General features: G+C 38.5%; 1 protein-coding gene across 2 annotated transcripts in view; it reads left to right on the forward strand.

The window, feature by feature from the left end:
• Positions 1-15,129, forward strand: part of TSC22D1 (TSC22 domain family member 1) — a 130,769-nt gene that overhangs the window by 78,033 nt on the left and 37,607 nt on the right. Inside the window, exon 1 of one of the 2 annotated variants that reach the window (XM_038569595.1) lies at positions 13,416-13,464. The exons of the other annotated variant lie outside the window; for it this stretch is intronic. The gene's annotated coding sequence lies outside the window, so the exon portion shown is untranslated. Of the gene's footprint in view, positions 1-13,415; positions 13,465-15,129 lie in introns of those variants that run through there. 2 annotated transcript variants of the gene reach the window in all.

The following is a 15,129-nucleotide window of genomic DNA, read 5'->3' on the forward strand; positions in this document are numbered from 1 at the left end:
CATAGGGCTCGATCTCACAATCATGAGATCATGACCTGAGCCAAGATCAAGAGATGAACTCTTAACTGACTGTGAGCCACCCAGGTGCCTCTGCATCTTCTTTTTAAGTGTTTTGAATTTCCATTATGATTTTGGTTTTGACTCACAAATTATTTGAATGTGTGTTTTGAAATCATCAAATGGCAGGTATTTTTACATTTTATCATTTTGTTAGTGAATTCTGTATTGATGAATTGCGTAGTGATCTGCTAACTTGATTGTATCCTAGGACTCTTGGAAATTCATTTACCCTTGCCTTACGGTTTAGCACAGGAACACTTTAGTTGTTTCATGTATGCTTGTGGAGCATATTCTTTAATTTTGAGGTTGAGTATTCTCTACGTGTCCATTAAGATAAGTTTTTAAATTTCTTTGTTGAAATCTGTATTCTATTTGCTTGACCCAACAATATTAGAGAAAGGTGACTGACACTTTCTCCCTCACAGTTCTACCAAAATTTGCTTTAAATATTTATATGTATTAAGTGTATACAAGTTTAGAATTGCTATGCATTGAAGCTGTTAGGTCATGACTCTTTAATCCTAGTGCTGCTGTTTGCTCAGCTCTCTTTTGTCTTCTTTTAGCAAGCTTATTCTACCTATCTTCAGTTGGTATTGCTAATGATATCTTTTTTTCCATTTTCTGCCTTTTCATGCTTTATATTTTAGGGCATCTCTTGTAAATACAGGGTAGCAGGATTTGGGTCAGGGGAGGGACATTCCTATCCCCCCGCCCCCTTTTCTTGTTTGGAACCTGTAAGTTCTTGTGTTCTTTTAATCAACTTAACAAAATCTAAGGTTAATCAATATCTTAAAACCTACCATTTCTTGAAAAAGTATAAAATCATTACCACATTTTAATACTAATTACTACTTTCCCCACAATTTGCATGATATTGTTTTTTTTTTTTTAATTTTTATTTATTTATGGTAGTCACAGAGAGACAGAGAGAGAGAGAGAGAGAGAGAGGCAGAGACACAGGCAGAGGGAGAAGCAGGCTCCATGCACCGGGGAGCCCGATGTGGGATTCGATCCCGGGTCTCCAGGATCGCGCCCTGGGCCAAAGGCAGGCACCAAACCACTGCGCCACCCAGGGATCCCGATATTGTTGTTCATAATTCTAATTTCATTTTTAAATAATTCACAAATTTGGCGTTATTTTCTATAGACAATGTTTGTTTAGCTTTAACTACATGTTTATCTGCTTCTTTTTTACTCTTCTTTCTTGTAACTCATACTTTCTGAATGGCACAGTTTCCTTCTTCCTAAAGAATATATATTTTGGAAATTCCTTTAGTGAATGTTAAATGGTTAACTTATTTTCTGCTTTTCTGAACATAGGTGTATTTTACTCTAGTTCTTGGAAGGTCTGGGTACCCATTTCTAGGCTGAAAGTTATCCTGGTCATCATTTTTTTCTGCAAAAGCAGAACATTTTTGAAATCTTTCTAATGAAAAATATAATTGGAATTCTAATTACTATGTGCAGGCTTAACGAAAATAATCTTACTAAGGAGCCTCTTAATATTGTACAAAATTTGTATTAGGTTACTGATAGAAGAACGTTATACGTTTGTGTGGTAACTGCCCTTGGGTTTGTGGATGGAGTCGCTATTTATAGTGCCTATTACTGTTTATGGCCTTAAGTCTTGTTTGCTTATACTAAGCACTCGTTTTTCAGAAACTCATATTTTATTAGTTGTTGATGGTAAGAGGGCCATCTGTCTGCATTTGTCTTTTAAAATCTTATTTTTTAAACTGTTGCATTGATTTACATTGACTTGAGTAGATTTATTATTTCTGCCTGTTTCTTCTTCTATAATACAGCAAAAGAAAGGGGATGGAGTCCAATATTCATTGAATCTTTATCATTCATACCGTATACCCTAAAAATCTTTCCTTTTTAATTCTTACTATAATCCCACTTTCTATTTCATAAATGAAGAAATTGAAAGTTAAGTGACTTCTCAAGATGTTACAGCATCTTTAAAGTGTTAAAATTAGGAGTCAAAACACAAGTGCTCATGTATATTCTACAATTCTGGTGTCATTTAAGTTAAGATGTCCTGTAGTAATCCTCTTTACAAAGATTAGCAGGTGGACTGAATTAAGCTACCTGTGTAGCTTAATGTTAGATGTGCACAAGAGCCCCCTTCCAACTAATAATATTCTGCGTAGCTTTAAAGACCTACAATTAGATTTATTTGTAGGATTCAAGATAGTTGTCTTATGCCACAATCATTAAATATATTTATCATCAGTGTCACTTGTACTTTTAATAACCCTTATCACTCCCAGCCTTCTCTACCCCAACTTATGTCCTAGACTAATATGACAAGTCATAATAAATAACTTGGTATTTTTCCTCTTCCAGACTAATTAAAATAACACCTACATTTAAGCCCAGCATTCAGAGATATTATTTACCTCTGGTTTGGGAATCACTATTATTTATAATGTATAAAATATGAGCTATTTTGGGAAGAGGGGAAAGATTGTACTCCCTGGCTTGGCCATAGGAAATTAATATATTCTGTGTACTCGTAAAGGCTTATATAGAAAGAAATGGAAATTCCATTATTGTACATACTAGAGACTTTAGAGGGATGTTTGAACATTCCTATTGTTGACTGTAGGAATAATTTCAAGCTCACAGGCTACTCAAAACGTTCAGATATTATTTAAGTTTCTTTTACCTATTCATATTCATTTTTTCAATTTTTCTGATGTGACAGTATGTCTTGTATTTGTTAACAAATGTTGTGACTTTTTATTCTGTATTTAAATAATACATTTTTAAAGAGGCCAGATTTGTGGATAATATGCCTATATGTTTAGATTTTTAAAAATTAGTTTAGAAATTAAATTAAATAGACTCTTACATAAATAAAATTTCACTTTAAGACTGCCAGGGTCATGTAGGTAAAAATGTTCTGGAAGTCTGTGGACAGCTATTTTAAAATATGCTGTGATATGTTAGCGCCATCTACTGTTAAGTAAGAATAATCATTTCTTGGTGTACATTTGGATTTTTCCCAGTGCCATATTGTAGGTCCTGCATATTTCCTGGGATATTCTCACTTAGTTGACCACTCAATAGAATCTGCACGTTTGGCGTAGTCAAATGATATACTATGTATTTGCAAGGTTGACCAATGTTTGGAGATTTTTGCCTCGTAATTGTCAAGGCAACAGTCACAAATTTCCTACAATATCCTTAACAGTTTGGAGTTTTAAAATAAAGCTAGCTAATTATGCTAGCTTCTCATGTAGCACTTTTGTTTTAAGATTTTGCTGATTGATTTATTATTCTTATAAAATGACTGGTGGATTAAAATAGGGATTTAAATTGAATGTTCCATTTGTAGTTGAAAGACTGTGGAAAACTATTTCTCAATCTGTGGCTTGTTAATTAATTGAAAGTCCAAATCCGCGTGGCACAGCATTAAGTGTGTTGGTAATTTAGAGGAAAGTCTTTGTCTAAGTAATATGATCACTTTCTTGGAGTTCAATTTGTTAATGGAAAGGATATTGCAAAAATAGGTTTATGTAGGGGCACCTGGGTGGCTCAGTTGGTTAAGTGTCTGCCTTCAGCTCAAGTCATGATCTCAGGGTCCCAGGATTGAGGCCCACGTCAGGCTTCCTGCACAGTGGGGAGACTATTTCACTCTCTATGTAGCCCTCCCCCCGATCGTGCACGCACCCTCTCTCTCTCTCTCTCTCTCTCAAAATAAATAAAATCTTTAAAAAATAGCTTTATATAATGTACTACTTAAACTTCAAATTTAGGATCTCCGAGTTTAAATGTTGGCTTTCTCACTTGTTCCATTTGTGATCTTGAGACCATGAACCCTAACTTTGAGCCTGTGTCCTCATCTGTAGGTGGGAATCAAAATAGCAGTACCTACCTCTTAGGATTATGTGAAACATGAACAGAGTACTCCTAAAGCGCTTAGCATAGCTTCTGGCACATAAACACTTAATAAATGTTATTTATCATTATTGTCATTATTACTACTTTTATTACTGGCTTGTATAATAAAAGTGAATATAATGTTTCAATAAATATATTTTTATCTTAGTAACCCCTTTTTTGAAACCTGGACCTTATGAATAAAATACGCAGCTTAAGAATATAAATGTTCAAAATGTTTACTATTTGTGCTTACCATTCAGAGTAGAGGCAGAGTGAAAAGAGGAGACCAAAGGGGGTCCTGGGTCCTGGATCTGTTGGTTACTAGCCTGGGTAATGTGCAGCAATATTTTAACCCATGGCTCCGTTTCTTCATCTGGAAAATGGGTTTTTTTTGAGGATTAAATAATAGGATGCATGTGTAAAGCCATCGTTCTTAACATTTACTAGACTCAGAGGACATAACTGTTTTTATTTTCTTTCAGTAACACCGTACTACAAGTTTATGGACATGTGCGGATTTCTATAGTTTTGTCACTCCTACTCCAGTAAAATATTAAGCACCCTTTGTATTTGAAAAACTGTTGGAGTTTGAGAAGCATGCAAAGAAATTGTGACATCCTCAAGTATAATTGAAATGGGTTATAAATATATGAAGGGTTTTTAAAGTTAATTTGAATAATGCAATAATATTTGAATCCAGTTTTTTTTATTTTTTTAAAGATTTTATTTATATATTCATGAGAGACCTAGAGAGAGAGAGAAAGGCAGAGACACAGGCAGAGGGAGAAGCAGGCTCCATGCAGGAAGCCCAACATGGGACTCGATCCCGGGTCTCCAGGATCAGGCCCTGGGCTGAAGGCGGCGCTAAACCGCTGAGCCCCGTGGGGCTGCCCTGGATCCAGTTTTTAAAATCAACTAGACAGAAAGTGTTTTTTTAGGAGTTCAAAGGAGGAATACCTTTTATAGTGGATCTAGCTTACTGGTTCCCTACCAACTTTATTATCATTGCTGTTGTTGTCATTATTACTATGATCATGATGGTGATAGGACATTCCAGGGCATTCTAGGAGGACATATGGAAATAAAATCCACTCATGGATTATTAGAAATATTTATTGATTTCATATTATCTACCAGCCTAATGGAACCAGGCTGTGAATGTATTCAGCCTGGAAGGTGAGGATGGAGGGGTATGTGGTGGGAGATGATCAACGTTGAATATTGTTCATGAGCATGGGAGATGCTGGCAAGTATATGAAAATGAAAGCCTCTGCCTCACAGTTGTGCTAACTAAAACTAGTGTTCTTTTCTCACACCAACATAAATTTCTGTGTATAATTATAAATAGCTAATTCCCTCCTGTGTCCTCTGGGACTTTGCTTTATCAGGATATGTCCTCTCTTGTTATGTTTACTTTTTGACTCTTGATGACCCACCAGCCCCACCCAAGCCCTTGCCCCCCCCCCCCCCCGGGGCCCCCATTCCCCTGCGCTGTTGTCGTGTGACCTCACCAGGCTTCCTCTCAAGCTTCTGAAATTGTTGTTTTGCAAATACTACCAATGAGTTGCCAACTGTCTCAACTCTAAAACACTTTTCAGAGCTGATCTCTTTGACCTCTGTCTTCAGCGTTGTATCCTTTACTTGGCACATTCTCTTCCCTGGCTCCAGTGTAAAAATGCACCATTCACTCCTAGCTGTCCTCTCTCTGGACCTTCTCCTCTTTGGTCTCATTTACGGTTTGTCGTTTTAAGTGTTGGTGTTCCTTTAGAGTCTATCATTTGCCCTTCCTTCTTTTTACTCTGTAGGTTTTCTTTGCATTCCAGGCACCTCAGCCCTCCATATGCTGATGGTTGGATGCCTCCGCCTGAGTTTTCTCTATGGCTTCGGAGTTCTCTGAGTTCAGCTACTGGTAGCATGCAAGGGGAAGAGGACATGGCTCCAGCCCCTCGCAATCTCCATCACTTGTTAACACACTAAAGCTTCCCTCAGCAAACATACAATCTATGTAAAACAAACAACAACAACTATAAAAACTTATGTAGCATGTTTGGTGCTACTTTTGGAAGCATGGAAACTCAACCTCAAGAAGTGTCTCCTAATCCTTTCTGCCCCAGGACTACTCCTTTATAGAAATTCTGGAGCTGCCCTTCACTGTCCCCAGTTTCCCTGTGAACGTATTTACTTGGATGTACCATCCAAACCTGGCTCCTCATTTATCCCTCCTTTCTTTTTTGATTTCATTTTTATTATCCCTCCTTTCAAACAATATGCTGCCCCAGTCAACAGTACCAAGATGTACTCTGTATCCTAAGCCCAAACCCCCAAATCATCCTAAACTCTGCTTCTTAACTTAAATAGCCAACTAGTCCTGGCATTACTATTACCTTAATTTCTTTCATCTCTGAAAGACTTTGCTTCATTATAATTATTTGATTCATGTCTGTGTTTTTTTTTTTTTGCACTAGAATTTTTATGTTCCCACTACTTACCATAATTTGTATATGGTAGTTAAATGCTCAACTAATAACTTTTATATGTAGAAATAAATTTATCAGCAACCCCTAGTTCCCCAGGAATTAAATAGTATCTTAACTTCTTAAAGTCAAAGTACTCTAAAACAATAGGTTTTCTCATCCTAATTTTAAAATGTTATATTGACAAATGTTAATGTTATATCAGAGGGAAATATAAAATCTTAAGTTCCCCGATTTAAAAAAAAAAGTTTTTTTATGTACGATTGATACATTTTGGAACCTGTACACTTCTAATCTCTTCATTTTTTAAAATGAAGTCCAAGGGCACCTGGGTGGCTCAGCTGGTTAAGCATTCGGCTGCTGATCTTAATTTAGTTCTTGATCTCAGGGTCATGAACTCAAGTCTTGTGTTGGGCTCCACGGTGTAGAGTCTACTTAAAAATAAAATAAAAATTTTATTTCTATAAATGTTCTTTCCATTAGTCCTATTATCAATCCAGTTGTTAAAATTTGATATTTCTCAGTATTTATTCATTGTATACTCTCAAATAGTGGTTTGCTAGTTACCTTTTTGTTAAATGTATGACTGTGCTTTCCATTTGTTGTCCTTTGTGGAATAAATTATTCCCAATACACAGCAGTCCTTCCAGGACCAGCCTACAGGTATAGACTTTTCCCATTTCAGTCCTAAATAAATAGCAAAAGAGAGGCTAGTATGTTCTAAATTCTAGATGGTAACAATTTAATTATGTAGGTTTTCTAATGCTTTTAGTATCTAACCTAAGAGAAATATTCAGATAATCAAAACTTAAATTTTCAGATATCTGATCTTACAATAACCTTATTTTAACCTTTTGATGATTGTGGTTTGATGATGACTCTGTTACAGCATCAGGGTGAAGAGTTGTCTCATATGGAGACTACTTCATTTTTCTGTCATGTTAGACTAAAAACCATCTCTTCTTGAGCCTAGGTTTGGCTGGTAACACGTTGCTTTTTTCATTTGATTGCTTTTAATCTCTCTTGAGTCCCTGGAAGCTAGGTAATCAAGCTTTAAGAATTATAGGATTGGGGCATCTGGGTGGTTCAGTCAGTTAAGAATCTGCCTTTGGCTCAGGTCATGATACCAGTGCCCTGGGATTGAGTCCCACATTGGGCTCCCTGCTCAGCCGGGAGTCTGCTTCTCCCTCTCCCTCTGTCTCACCCCTCTCATGCTCTGTCTCACATGCACTCTTTCAAATGAATAAATAAAAATTTTTTTAATTGTGTGATAAACTAGAGTTAGTAATTATCAAGATGTAAGGAGAACAGAGTTTATTTCTTTGGCATAGGGGCTTTATGAGAATTTTTTCCAACTATTCAGTCTTTTGAGTTTCTAGACTATGTCCTGAAGGTTAGGATTGCTGATTCTAGAGACCTGGAGGTAGTTCCCATTCATTTATGGTTCATCTGCTGCTATTTCCATTGCATCACTTATGGAGCAATGTGGGACAAAGCAAGAGGGCTTAATTTTTTTTAAGCTTTTATTTTAATTCATTAGTTAGCAGAGTGTTATATGTGTTTCAGGTGTACAGTATATTGATTCAGCACTTCTATATATCACACTGTGCTCATCACAAGTGTACTCCTTAATCTCCATCCCATATTGTACTCATCCCCCCTCCTACCTCCCCTCTGGTAACCATCAGTTTGTTCTGTATAGCTAAGAGTCTCTTTCTTGGTTTGTCTCTCTTTTTTTCTCCTTTGCTTGTTTTGTTTCTTAAATTCACATACGAGTGAAATCATATGGTGTTTGTCTTTTTCTAGCTGTTTCCATGCATTGCAAATGGCAAGACTTCATTCTTTTTCATGGCTGAGTAGTATTTCATTGTGTATATATACCATATCTTTATCCATTCATCTGCTGATGGACAGTAGGGCTGTCCCGTAGTTTGACCATTGTAAATAATGTTGTTATAAACATAGGGATGCATGTATCCCTTTGAATTAGATTTTTTGTATTCTCTGAGTAAATATCTTGTAGTGCAATTGCTGGGTGGTAGGATAACTCTATTTTTAACTTTTTTTAGAAACCTTCATACTGTTCTCCAGAGTGGCTGCACTAGTCTGCATTCCTGCCAACAGTGCAGGAGTGTTCCCCTTTCTCCACGCCCATCCTTGCCGACACCTGTTATTTCTTGTGTTTTTGATTTTAGTGATTCTGACAGGCATGAGGTGGTATCTCATGGTAGTTTTGATTTGTATTTCCTTGATGACCAATGATGTTGAGTATCTTCGTGTGTCTGTTGGCCATCTGTGTATCTTCCTTGGAAAAATATCTGTTTATGTCTTCTGTCCATTTTTTAATTGGCTTATTCATTTTTGGGTGAATTTTTTAAAGTTCTTTATATATTTTGGATACTAACTCTTTATTGGATGTCATTTGCAAATATGTTCCCCCATTTTGTAGGTTGCCTTTTAGTTCTATTGAGTGTTTCCTTTGCTGTGCAGAAGTTTTTAGTTTGATGTAGTCCTAATAGTTGATTTTTGGTTTTGTTTCCCTTGCCTTGGGGGACTTACCTAGAAAGAAGTTACTACAGCTGATGTGAAAGAGGTTATTGCATGTGTTCTCTAGGGTTTTTATGGTTTCAGGTCTCACATTTAGGTATTTAATCCATTTTGAATTTATTTTTGTGGATGGTGTTAAAAAAGTGGTTCAGTTTCATTGTTTGCATGTTGCAGTCCAGTTTTCCCAACACCATTTGTTGAAGAGACTTTTTCCAATGGATATTCTCTCCTGCTTTGGTTTCTTTAAAATTAAAAAAAAATTTCTTTAAAGATTTTATTTATTCGTGAGAGAGAGAGAGGCAGAGACACAGGCAGAGGGATAAACAGGCTCCATGCAGGGAGCCTGATTCAGGATTTGATCCCGGGTCCCCAGAATCACGCCTGAAGACGGTGCTAAACTGCTGAGCCACCCAGGCTGCCCTCTCTCCTGTTTTGTTAAAGATTATTTGAACATATAGTTGTGGGTTTATTTCTGGGTTTTCTATTCTGTTCCATTGATCTATGTTTTTGTGCCAGTACGATAGTGTTTTGATCACTACAGCTTTGGAGCTTTAATCTTTGGTGATAAGGGCATGACTGAAAATCTCTATACACCCATAGCACATATTCATGAATTTAACTTCATTGCCAGAGCCTTTATCTAGCACTATTTATAAAGATCATTAGTGTCTGTGCCTGTATACGGGGCTCTCCTGCTGGGTAGTGTGCATAGCAGGGAGGACTAGGGTCTATGGTGGAGTGTGAGAAACAAACTAAATACAAGTTTTCTATAAATGATTTGATGCTAACTTATGTTTTAGAATGTGTCATAAATTTTCTATCATTGCCTCATATTAAAAAGCTATTATCACTAAAAATGTGAAAAAAATCTAGTACACCATTATTTTACTTTTTCAAAATTTGATCTGTCATATTTGTTTCTTGTGGAGTCAATAGAGCATGTGCATTCTGGCATCAGGCTGCCAGATTCCAAGCCTGACTCAAAAAGTTATTCACTTATACCTGGAACATGGCCATGTTACTTAGTGTCTCTGAAATTGGGTTTTCCTAGTGATAAATAATAAAATTATCGTGGAGATTACATGAGACAATATATATGTAAAGTACTTAGAACAATGTGTGGAGTTCAGTAGTGGTAATATTATTCTGTATATATGTTTTTCTGTAGAAAACACTTGAAAGTAAATTTTCATATATCTTCAGACTTAGGACTTCTGGAATCTTCTGGCATCTCCAAAAGAATATTACGATTTAATTATTTAAGCATTAAGCAATTCAAATTTTGAGTTTTGTCCTAGCTTTCACAAGGAATCTGGTGAAATTATTTTACCTATTACATAAGGACTTTATTTTAAAATAAGAGTAAAATACAAAAAAAAAAAAAAAAAAAGTAAAATACTTGCTGTATTCTCCATAGTTTACTCTTTTCTCTCTTAAACACATCTGACTTCCAGGCAGTGTGTTAGGCTCTGGGGATGCAACAGTGAAAAAAAAGCACACATGTTCCCTGTCCGCTATACATCTAGTGTAATAAGGGAGTCTGGCTGTCTTACCTTTAATCACACAGGTAACTAAATTCTACTAAGAACTGGTCTTTAGATCTATGAGAGCATTTGACAGGGAGAACTTACTGAATCTAAGGATTCAGGAAAGGCTCACTTCAAGAAGCAACTTAGGTTGAGATCCAAGGAAGGATCAGTGTCATTAACTAGAAAAGGAGTAAATGTGGCAGTGCGTGCATTTCTAACAGAAACAGGAAGGAGCTATTATATATGAAGGATATGCATTTAAAAATAATGAATTCTTATTTTTTGCGGTGGTAGTATTTTCCTGTTAAATATATTATTTAATTTAAATATAAATTCTAATTACTGCATATAGAAAAAACAATCATAAAATTTGACTCCTAATTAACTATGATTTTAAAAAATAGATTCTTAAAAATAGAGCACATTCATTCTCTTTTTGTACGTTGGCACCATTAGGTGATAGTTAACAAAAGGAGAACCATTTTGTTATTCTAAGTGTACTGCAAATTATGAGTAATTTATAGTTTTTGACTGACTGAGAATTAACTACTCTTTTATAATTCTAATATTTTTCCATTCTTATATTTGTGGCAATAAATTACACAAGTTCTATAGTTTGTCTATAGTTACATAACTGTTGAAGTATAAAGTTGCATAGACTTGAGTAAAAATACCTAAGAAACATATTCTGTTAATAATCACATTTCAATTTATTTTTAGAAACTCCATATCCCTGTGACTTGTTTTTTTGTTGTTGTTGTTAGAATATTAGTTTTAATGATTGCATAATACAAGTGTGGCAGTTGCCTCTACCTGCTAGAGTATGGCACCAGTCCCTCTTCTTCTAAGTATTTTTTGGAAGTCCAAAGAGTATCTCCTGCCGATTCCTGCAGCTATCTGGTGTCAGCCAGCCTGGCATTAGTTTGAACTTACTTCTTTCCTTCTGGCCACCCCCTGAGGTGTGTCATGTTCTCTGGGCAGCGCCACTTTCCTTGTGTCGCTGATCCATTACAGAGACCAGCTGGGCCGGGCCACTGAACCATTCCTAGGGCTCACTAGTGAAGCGAAGTCTGAGAGTTTAATCTGTGAAAAGACTTTTCATTCTTGATTTAATTTAATTTATTAGTATTATTTTTTAAAAGATATTATTTACTTATTCATGAGAGACAGAGAGAGGCAGAGACACAGGCAGAGGGAGAAGCAGGCTCCATGCAGAGACTCTGATGTGGGACTTAATCCCAGGATCCTGGGATCACGCCCTGGGCCGAAGGCAGATGCTCAACCGCTAAGCCACCCAGGGGTCCCTTGATTTAATTTTACTAATGGCAATATAGGACTATTCACATTTCCTAGGTTGTTTCAGTAAATTGTATTTCTCTAACAATTTGCCCATTTAATCTGTATATCTTTAATTACAATTATATTCCTTTTTTATTCCTGATACTGCCTCTTTCTGCCTTCTCTTTTTTCTTAATCACACTGAAGGTTTAATGGTTTATTTTTATAGTCTTTTTCACAGAGCCAATATTTGGCTTTGTTGACAACATGATTGCTTCCTATTTTAATATTTTTTGCTATGATTTTTATTACCTCTTTTCCTGTATTTTGGCTTCCTTCACTGGGAGCCCCCCAGTGTTCTCGATTAAAGCCTTATCCCACTCTTCTTTCACCTTTATTTGAATGCTCAAGACTGTACATTTTCCCTAAGTGTTGCTTCGGTTGCCTCCCGAAGTTCTGATGTGCGCTCTATTTGTTACTGTTCACTTCTAGTCTCAAAAGTGTCTGTTCCTGTGATGGTGACTCCTTTGTCTTCTAGTTTTCCTTTATTCTCTAAGGCTTCATCTAGTTTTAAAGATGCCCAGCTGGCACCTTTACTTTTCTACATCCTGTTTCATAATCTCTATCACTTCGCTTTTACTGATGTCCCTTCCTTTATGCGGTATTTCTCAGTCTTTTTCTACCTTCTGCAGTCAGTCGCACTGCAGGTTGTTTAGGAAGAAAAACAAATAAAGAATTGTGTTCCCCACCCCACCTCCCGCTTGAGTAAAATGTGAGTAAAATGTGGTGCATTTGCAGGTCCAGACTAGAATGTCCTTGCCACAAACTGCAGGGAGGACGACAAGGCCTCCAGGGCCGGGAAAGCCGCCTGGCAGCTGATCTTTCCATGGCTCTCTGAGACCTTGACACCTGCTCGCTTGGCTTGTGCATTGCCTTTCCTCTTGAGGGTTGCCTCCCTCCTCTCCATCTTCATCCTCATCCTTCCTTTATCCTTTCTCCTCCTCACGTCTTCTTCCATCCCCTGAATCCTCACTGTTTGACTTGATTTGTTTTTGTTGTTGTTGTTGTTGTTGTTTTTTCCACCTCCACCCCACTCCCACATAAAAACATGTTTCAAAAGTTGAAAAATCAGGCAGCCCTGGTGGCTCAGAGGTTTAGCACCGCCTTCAGCCCAGGGCGTGATCTGGAGACACGGGTTCGAGTCCTGCGTCGGGCTCCCTGCATGGGGCTCCCTGCATGGGGCCTGCTTCTCCCTCTGCCTGTGTCTCTGCCTCTCTCTCTCTCTCTCTCTATGTGTGTCTCTCATGAATAAATAAATAAAAATTTAAAAAAAGATCCCCCCCCCCGCCCCCCCCGCTAGACACTTCTGGATCCAGGTGCAATGATCCATAGAGGGGCCCTAGGAGGCTATGGACTTGCTCCCATGCAAAGAAACCCTGAAAGGGAGAGGAAAAAAAAAAAAAAAAAAAGATGTGCACCACCCTTTTGCACAGCGAGTGGCTCTCATCCGCCCCGGGGCGCAGTCCCAGGGCGCTGCCCCTTTAAGCAGAGACGGCCTGGGGGCCGGGGAGCTGCGGGGGGGGGGGGGGGGGGGGGGGGGTGCGGGGTCTCGGGGTCGCGGTCGGGTCGCAGGGCGTCGGTTGGCCCCTGGAGAGCAGCGCCCTGCACGGCGGGAGACCTCGGTAGCTTGGGGGACGGGCGCCCCCGAGGCCGGCGACCTAGGTAGCTTGGGGCCCCGGGCGCCCCAGGTCACCCCCCCCCCCCAGGCAGTTGGCCTCTGGGCCCCGCCCACCCTGGTGCAGGGATGAGCTTCCTGGGGCCCCGGCTCCCTCCGGCTGTGCTCTTCCCAGAAGCTGCTTTTAGAGCCACCTGGAAGACCTTGGGGGCTTGGGCGGGGGGAAGGATGCCCCCCCTTGGGTGGCAGGAGGAGTGGCACCTGCCTGCAGGGGATGCTCTTGAAACATTGAGTCGTTTGTCTCAACTCCCCCTCCAGGTGAAGCTCCTGTGGGTGGACTTAACATTGTAGGTGTTTCGGGATCAGCTATGGAGCTTTTCTGCTTAAAAAAAAAAAAAAAGACCACCTTCGTGTATGTGCGCTTGACAAGGCTGCTGGCTGTGCTGGTCGAGGTTCTCTAAATAGAGGGCTTGCAATGTGAAGCAGCGGGCGCCTGGTTCTTTTGAAATGTTCGAAATGTTCCTTGCCCGCCCCCCCCTTTTTTTTTTAGAGCTGGCAAATTCTAGCTTAATGCTTAGTGTGTACACAGGTCTCTATCCGCGTGCATGCGCGTTCATGCGTGCATCTGTATGTTTATATGTATGTGTGTCTGCATACTGTATGGAGGTAGTGGGGTTTTTATTTTTATTGTTGTTGCTGTTTTTTGGATTTTATTTATTGATTCATTCGTTCATTCATGAGAGGCACAGAGAGAGAGAGAGGCAGAGGGAGAAGCAGGCCCCATGCAGGGAGCTCCATGCGAGACTCGATCTCACGATCCTGGAGCCAAAGGCAGAGGCCCAACCACAGAGCCACCCAGGTGCACGTGTATGTAGTGCTTTTTTAAAGATTTTATTTATTTATTCATGAGAGGCACAGATAGGTAGAGACACAGGCAGAGGGAGAAGGCTCCATGCAGGGAGCCCCATGTAGGACTCGATCCCAGGTCTCCAGGGTCACGCTCTGGGCCAAAGGCAGATGCTAAACCTCTGAGTCACCCTGGGCTGCCCTGTAGTGGTTTTTTCTTTTTTTTTTTTTTTGATTGGAGTTTGGCAAAAGTACGCGTCCACTCCTGTAGTTCTCCGTAAATGTAAAATACTTACCGAGGAGTTGGTATTGACTTTTCAAATGAAGATTTAACTTAGAATTACATTTTTAAGACCATTTAAATTGCGAAATGAGCTGTTAACTGGCTTAAAAAATAGAGAAAATAACAGGAATTTTGCAGTTAGCTTGCTATGGAAAGATGTAGATTGAAGTTAGTTTTATCTGAAGGGAAGTGACTCAAAAGGATAATGGACAAATGCGGTTATGTCTTTGGTAATTAAATCTGCAGATTCACAGATACTAACGGTTTGAGGAAAAGATACTCATTAGAGCTGAAATTGCAAATGGGAAATTTTCTGCTTAGCGTAAATGAAAATTATTGAATCTCAAAGAAGAAATTAGCCTTTTGTCTAAATTGATCCTTGCATAGGGTGGCAGATTTTTCTAATTAGTTCTAATGAAAAATTAGTTCATTAATTCTAATTATTGATTAATGGGTTCCTGTAATGTTTGTAAACCTTTTTTTTTTTTTTTTTTTTTTTTGTAAACTTTCTGATAAAATCATCACATGATTTTAGGGCACTCA

The sequence above is a fragment of the Canis lupus genome, chromosome 22 (genome assembly GCF_011100685.1).
Source record: "Canis lupus familiaris isolate Mischka breed German Shepherd chromosome 22, alternate assembly UU_Cfam_GSD_1.0, whole genome shotgun sequence".
Taxonomy (NCBI): Eukaryota; Metazoa; Chordata; class Mammalia; order Carnivora; family Canidae; genus Canis; species Canis lupus.